The following is an 8,759-nucleotide window of genomic DNA, read 5'->3' as shown; positions in this document are numbered from 1 at the left end:
AATAGAACAAACAAACAAAAAAAAAAACCAAGCAAAGCAAAACAAAAAAAGAAAAAAATTAAAAAGTCATAAAACAAAACATCAACAACAATATAGGCAAAAAAAAAAAAAAAAAGGAACCAACCAAGTGAAGTTCATCTGGGCAGTTTATGATGTCTGAGACTCACTGTTTTGTATGCTAATTTCAGGCCTCCTGGGAAGTACTTTTGTCCACATTTGGCTCTCAGTGTCTTTTTATAGCTGGCCTGTCTGAGGTTCTCTGTGGTCTGTCTCTTCTTGTCAGCTATTCCACCTCCCCTCTGTGGTTGCTAGTGTCTTCGAAGAGAGTCTTTAGGGCAGATGCAGGCTAGTGTAGTTTAGAGATTTTGCCACCAGAAACTCAATGAGGAAAAATTGATCTCTGCTTCAAAGCTGACTCCTCAGTCTCTACCATATCTTTCAATTCTAGTTCCACCCAAAATGGCCTGATGAAGATTCAGATTGGATACAGCCTATTGCCTTTTCTGTATGAGCAGTTTCAGCTGGTTTGGGCTCAAAAAAGATTCCTGTGAACATGTTGCCTGCCACCTGGTCCCAAAAAATAATCCTTGAGATTATTACCCTTGGACTGTCCTCCTCTAAGCTGTTCTTTATTCCCCACTGAACTGTGCCCATCAGAGGTACATGTGGACACATAAAATTAATCATCTCAGGCCCCAAGACTACTGTGATATACACAATTTCGGACAGTATTCAATTATACAAGAATATAGGTGTTACTGTAAAGGGGTTTTGCATACATAATAAAGTCCAAAATAGTTGACTTTAAGATAAGGAAATTATCCTTGGTGGGCCTTTGTTGGAAGCTATCCATTGTCTACACTATCATGAAAGTGCAAACAGGGAACCCAGAAGTCTGATGGACCTTGAGTTTTCGCATCAATTGAAAATAGGTTAATAATAATAACTGGTAAAATTGGCTGAATAATTTATAATTATGACTATAAATAAAAAACGTATTGGAATAAAGATCATTTGTGGGTCCCATCAGGATGAATGTTGTTATTGTGTGGTTTCTCATTATGTATCCCTGTTTCCTTCCCCATTTGCATGAAAAATTCAGACACTTGAATGAGCTTTCAACACTGGCTACAAATGCCAAGCAAATTGACATGACTATCTTGAAGTGATCATGTTGTCAATGTGACATAGAGACTAAAAAAACACTACAAAAGATCAATGAAACCAAGAGCTGGTCCTTTGAAAAGATAAACAAGATTGATGAGCCTTTAGCCAGACTCATTAAGAAACAAAGAGAGAGGACCCAAATAAATAAAATCTGAAATGAAAGAGGTAAAGTAACAACTGACTGCACAGAAATACAAAGGATTGTAAGAAAATACTATAAAAAATATATGCCAACAAATTAGGCAACCTGGGTGAAATGGATAAATTCCTCCAAACATACAATCTTCCAAAATTCAATTCAGAAAACCTGAATAGACCACTAACAGCTACTAAAATTGAAGCAGTAATAAAAAAAAATAGTCCCAGCAAGCGAAAGCCTGGACTGCCTGGCTTCACAGGCAAGTTTTACCAGACATTCAAAGAAGAATTAAAATCTATCCACCTCAGACTATTCCAAATAATTCAAAGGAATGAACACTTCCTAGGTCAGCATTATCCTAATTCCAAAACTAGATAAAGACACTACACAGAAAGAAAATTATAGGCGAATATCCTTGATGAACATAGATGCTAAAATCTTTAACAAAATATTGGATACTAAATCCAGCAATATATTAAAAATCATATGTATATTAATTAAAGTCTGATGCACTGAAACAGAGAAGGTAAAATACTGAAAATATAAATAGATTTAAAGCTTATAGGCCAATGTTAACTGATCTAATGCATGTATAATTGGAGTTGAGAACAAAGAAAGACTGCAGGGCCTGAGGTGGGGGTCATAAAAATATTCACAGAAATAAAAAAATGCATGAAACAATACAAATTTGATGATAATAAAAGTTTGATAATCATCAATAAGGAGAAACACAAAAGAAATCACATGAAGGAATATAACAATAAAATTCCTAAGAACAAATGATAGATAAAAACTCAAAAAGCAACTACTTGGACAAACATAAGAATGATCACAGATTCCTCATCAGAATAATTGCAAGCCGGAAAACAGGGAAAAATCATCTTTAAAGATGAGATTCCCTGAAAGGGAAACATGCTCTAAGTTAATCCAGTTCTGAGTTAGTTGGGAGAATACTCTGGCACAGGATTATCCAATTTAGGGAATAGTGATAATAATATCTAACGTCCAACCACTGTCACCAACTGCTAACACTGATAATATACTTCATTGATTTAGGGATCACTTCCATTGAAAAATTATCTTTAGGCATTTGTCTGGGTTAAGTGCCTCTCTTTTGCACCATCTTAGAATATTGGTTATTACTATCTTAGCATTCAGAAGGAAGAAGTACTTTGTTGAGATTTGGGACTATGATTTATTCAAATTATATCATACTATTAGCAGAATTCCAGACTTATAATCAAATTCTCAAAAAAAATTTTAACCTATAATATGTGATTTGATTGTTTAACCTACTGACTTCAAATACACTTCTAGGTTTCTCAATCAATGCAATTGGCACTCTCTTTTAAAATATCTTTACCAAAAGTTTTCTATGTCCTTGACTGTACATGTCAGCTATTGATATAGTTTTGCTTTGGTGGAGGAGTTATCACTAATCCTTTAGCAATTATATTGATGCTGAGAGCTCCTTCTAATGACCAAAGAGTTAGCTCCCTTCCTCTTTCTGTCTAATTTTATAGTTTTCTCTTTTTGAAGATGCCACATATCTTCTCAAAACACCTCATTGAGATATTAAAACAGAAGCCAAGGATTTGCAATCCTGTTTACATTACTAGCTGTTTCCTATTTGAGGCTAACATATAACTAGTCACTCACCCTTGAATACTCAAATGTTTTCTCTCTGCAGTTGGTATCTCAAGGGTTGTAATTTTCCTAAATTGCTTATAAGAAAGCATCCGTGGAGGCCTTATAAATAGTTTCACTTAGTTTCTTTTATCCTACTAAAGTAAGGGCCTCAAACAGCCCCCCTTGGTGTTCAGCTTCCACTGTTCAAACTCTACTGTTTAAAACACCATGGTAAGGAAAGGGAACTAAGTTAATTCCCGAGAGACAGTATTTTAAAACCACAGGGAAACCAACCACAGTAGCTTATATGGAGTTATAGAAATGAAATGTATCTGAAGCCTGGTAACCTCTTCTCAGTTCCTCTCTTCTTAACTCACTTTCCTCTATGGGCACACTGTGTGCAGAACAGTGTTCCTTGTTGCAAAAATATTTTGTGTTTGAGTCATTTTTAATCTCCAACATTTATAGGGAACTCATACAACTTAACAAAAGGAAGATAAACATTCCAATCAAAAAATGGGCAAAGGACCTAAATAGACACTTTTCAAAAGAGGACATTCAGAAAGCCAAGAGACATATGAAAACATGCTCAAAGTCACTAATCATCCGAGAGATGCAAATCAAAACAACAATGAGGTACCATCTCTCACCTGTCAGAATGGCTATCATCAACAAATCAACAAAAGACAAGTGCTGGAGATGATATGGAGAAAAAGGAACACTCGTGCATTGCTGGTGGGAATGCAGACTGGTGTAGCCACTATGGAAGACAGTATCGAGTTTCCTCAAAAAACTAAAAATGGAACTGCCATTTGACCCAGTAATCCCACTTCTAGGAATATATCCCAAGAAAACAGAAACACCAATCAGAAAGGATATATGCACCCCTATGTTCATAGCAGCACAATTCACCATAGCTAAGATCTGGGAACAGCCTAAGTTTCCATCAGCTGATGAATGGATTAGAAAACTGTGGTACATCTACATGATGGAATACTATGCTGCTGTAAAAAAGAAGGAATTCTTACCATTTGCAACAGCATGGATGGAACTGGAGAGCATTATGCTAAGTGAAATAAGCCAGTCAATGAAGGAAAAATACCATATGATCTCACTCATTCATGGATAATAAAGACCAATATAAACTTATGAACAAAAATAGATACAGAGGCAGAGCAGCCTCGAACAGACTGTCAAACTACAGGGGGAAGGCCAGGGAGGGTTGGGGGGCAGGAGGGGGGGTGTAAGAGATCAACCGAAGGACTTGTATGCATGCATATAAGCATAACCAATGGACATAAGACACTGGGGGGTAGGGGAGGCCAGGGTATTGTCAAGGGCGGGAACAAAAGGAGACATATGTAATACTCTTTGTAATACTTTAAGCAATAAAACAATTAAAAAAAAAACACCATGTTAAGAAAATGGAACTAAGTTAATTCCCGAGAGATAGTATTTTATGACCACAGGGATACCAACCACAGTAGCTCATATGGAGTTATAGAAATGAAATGTATCTGAAGCCTGGTAACCTCTTCTTAGTTCCTCTCTTCTTAACTTACAATTACCTTTCCTCTATCGGCACACTGTTTGCAGAACAGTGTTCCTGGTTGCAAAAATACTTTGTGTTTGAGTCATTTTTTTTCTACATATGTATGTACATTATCTTGACTAGATATACAGAGCACAATTTTGACAAATGAATTGATAGCAAAGTGTAAAGGTTTGATGTCTATCTTGCAGGGATGATTCCTGTTAAATTTATAAGTGAGTAGGAGAAGACACTATTGGAACATTAACAAATATGTCATTTTATTGAGGAAAGTGCATGTCTTTGTTTGTGTACACACACATACATATATACACACATCTATAATATACGTGCTTCTCTCTTTATATATATACTAGATGCCCAGTGCACGAAATTCATGCACTCAGGGGGGGGCTTCCTTCAGCCTGGCCTGCTCCCTCTCGGGAAAACGTCCGACTGATGGCTTAGGCCTGCTCCATGCTGGGAGTGGCTCTAAGCTGTCATTTGGACATTCTTAGAGCTGCCATGGAAGCGGGAGAGGCTCCCGCCACCACCGCTGCATTTGCCAGCCATGAGCTTGCTTCTGGCTGAGCGGCACTCCCACTGTGGGAACTCACTGACCACCAGAGGACAGCTCCTGTGTTGAGCATCTGCCCCCTGGTGGTCAGTGTACGTCATAGTGACTAGTCAACTGGTAGACTATCTGCCCCCTGGTGGTCAATGCACATCATAGCGAGCAGTTGAGCAGCCTTAGCATATCATTAGCATATTACACTTTGATTGATTGAACAGATGACTTGACGACGGGAGGACTGCACACCTAGCATATTAGGCTTTTATTATATATGATTTTCAGGTATGAATAACATGTTGGTTACATTGAGATATCTTTAATTTAACAAATGCATAATCAGGCATCTATTAATTTTAATATATATCTCATTACTTAAAAATTACTTGCCTTTCCCTGGCTAGCATGGCTCAAGATTTAGAGGGTCCATCTGGGCACTATAAGGTGGCAGGTTTGATTCCTGGTCAAATGCACATAATTGGTTTAAAAGTTCATTCCCTGACCCCATGTGGAAGGCAACCAGTTGATGTGTCCCTCTCACATTGATGTCTCTCTCTCTCCCTTCCCCTCTCTCCCTCCCTCCCTCTAACTCTCTCTGAAAAGCAATGGAAAAAAATGACAACAAAAGTCCTCAGGTGAGGATTAAAAAAAAAAGAAGAAAAATAATAAAAAAATTACTTGCATTAATTTACTAAGGATTTTTTTTAAAAAAATCACATCATCTTAGTTTTCAAAAGCAAACATCATTGTATGTAGATGATAAATGACAAAGATAAAATACTTACTCTTCTGACAATCATAACCTCAGATGGTCACTTAATCCCCCAAATCCTCAGAGTGACAAAGGCTGACCAGACATGTGTCAGCGGAGACAGGTAGTTGTACTGCCAATCACTTATTTTTTTCTGAACCCTTACTCACACTCAAAGGCAGGATTTCTCAGAGTGTTCACTTTAAAATATTTAAAGATTTTTTAAAATATATTTTATTGATTTTTTTACAGAGAGGAAGGGAGAGGGATAGAGAGTTAGAAACATTGATGAGAGAGAAACATCGACCAGCTGCCTCCTGCACATCTCCTACTGGGGGTGTGCCCGCAACCAACGTACATGCCCTTGACCGGAATCGAACCCGGGACCTTTCAGTCCGAAGGCCGACGCTCTATCCACCGAGCCAAACTGGTTTTGGCTAAAGATTTTTATCAACATGATTTTGATCTCACTTTAAATCAAAGCAATATTTTCTTGTACTCCCTTTAAGTAAAATGCTAAACAAACAAGCAAACAAATAATCCAATTATAAAATTAACAGAGGACCTGACAGACATTTCTCCTAAGAAGACATATAAATGGCCAACAGATATATGAAAAGATGCTCAACTTCACTAACTATCAAGGAAATGCAACTCAAAACTACAATGAGATACCTCATATAATAGCCATCTCTTAAATTGGCTATTATCAACAAGGCAAGTAGTAACATTTGTTGGAGAAGTTGTGGAGAAAAAGGAATGTATATTCACTGCTCGTGGGAATGTCAACTGGTGCAGCTACTAAGGAAAAATAGTATGGTATCTTCTCAATAAATTAAGAATAGAGTTGCTATATGATCCAGAATTTCCTCTTCTGGGTATCAACCCCTAAAACTTGAAAGCACTTATTTACAAAGATGTATGTACTCTATGTTCATTGCAGCTTTATTTATGGTGGCCAAGATATGGAAGCAAGCAAAGTATCTCTCAATAGATGATTAGATAAAGATGATGTAGTACATATGCACAATGGATTACTACTCAGTCATAGGGAAAGATGAAATACTGCCTTTTGTGACAACATGGACCTTGAGAATATCATGCTAAGCAAAATAAGTCAGACAGAGTCAAGTACCATAGGATTTCACTCATATGTGGGATATAAAACTGAGAGCAACAAGTGAACAAACAAGACAAACACACAAAAAGTCAGACACAGACAACAGTATGGTGGTTACCAGGGGAATGGAGTTGGTGGGGGTAGTAAAGGGACAATATACGGTGACAGAAGATGATTTGGCTTTGGGTGGGTGGCACACAATGCAGTATACAGATCACGTTTTATAGAAAAGTACATGTGAAGCCTATACCATCTTATTAACCACTTTCACCCCAATAAATTTAATTAAAAAATGAAAAGAAAAAGGGGGGAAAAAGCTAGAGTGTGTAGAACCTCATTTTGGTTTTTAGAGAACTTGAAGATATGATGATGCCTTTGGCATACTAGCACACTTAAATAAACAAACAAACAAACAAACAAACAAACAAACAAACACTCATGCCCTTGGTGACTCTGACTCAAAAGTGACTAAGAATTCTAGTGTGTAAATAACTTTTGGGATAAGAAACATTCCTAAAGGCAGCTGTGGGGACTGTGTCCTTGGGGACAGAAGTAGACATGAGCATCAGAAGCAGGGAATGTGCAAAATACATCACCATAGGTCTTTAAAAATTAACAGGAAACAATTTTCCTTACTTACTAATTTTTATGAATACATTTTAATTATAAAATAAATCTGATAAAAAATAAAGTACATGTAAAATCAAAATGGCAGAGAGATAGATATTTGAATATGTACATTCATACATTTTTCATATACATGTGGATATTTATTAAGCATATTTAAAATATAGGAGCAATTTATAAAAGTAAGACATAAAGTTCTATATTTTAGATTTAAAAACACTGGGAATGAAATATCACTTTAATAGTTAACAAAAGCTTTAGCATAAAAATTCCTATATATAGTTCTAAATTTATGCATGTTCCATTACTTTTTAAAACAATCTATGTTTTTGCATATTTTAAAAATTTTACTAAAATGGCTGCAAAGTAGTTATTTGAAGTTATGTATCTGACCTCTAGAGACACATACTTTTTAAGAATAATATGAAAACAGATATTTATTAAGACATCACTGAAGATTTAATAGTGAAATATCAATTGTTTGGTGTGGAAAAATTACCTTAGCTCCTCATACACATCTTCAAATTTATTCCATTTATCCTAGCCTGTAAGAATTCATATGTATTGGGTATCTACACTAATAAAAGAGAAAGATGCAAATTGACCATACCTTTGCAACACCCATCAGCAAATCAGGAGTGACTATGAAAATTAACCCAACAAATATGGCTGGTTAATTTGCATACGCAGGTGCTGAGCATCTGGGGGCAGGATACAGGCATTCTGCACCACCCCAGCCACTTTGGGCGACTGGGCAGTATGGGAAGGCAGAAAGGTGGCTTCGGGTCAGAGCGAAGGCAGAAAGCCTGCACCGGCCAGAGCGAAGGAGGTGCCAGCAGCGAGGGGAAGGAAGGCCCATTCTTGCATGAATTTTTGTGCATCAGGCCTCTAGTTGCAATATAAAATACCAAATTTTTGTATATGGAGCTAAATTTACTCCCTCATTTAAGCTTATGGAATCTGAAAGAGATTGATTGAGGGCTCAACATTTTCAGCACAAACCTTTGTGGGATATCTTAAATATACTTCTGATAAAATTACATACTTTACTGCTACCAATGTACATAAAGAGTCAAGAAAAACTAAATATTACAGAGCCATGTTTTTTTCCCCAATGGTTCTCAGTGGCCATAGACTCATTAGAGAAGGGAAGGGGGAATGGAAACTTTGATTTTTTTTAAACAAGGGGTTGGAGATAGGAAAAGAACCTAAAATTTTTATTTA

This window comes from Myotis lucifugus, unplaced genomic scaffold (genome assembly GCF_000147115.1).
Source record: "Myotis lucifugus unplaced genomic scaffold, Myoluc2.0 scaffold_350, whole genome shotgun sequence".
NCBI lineage: Eukaryota > Metazoa > Chordata > Mammalia > Chiroptera > Vespertilionidae > Myotis > Myotis lucifugus.
This window is presented reverse-complemented; position numbering follows the sequence as displayed.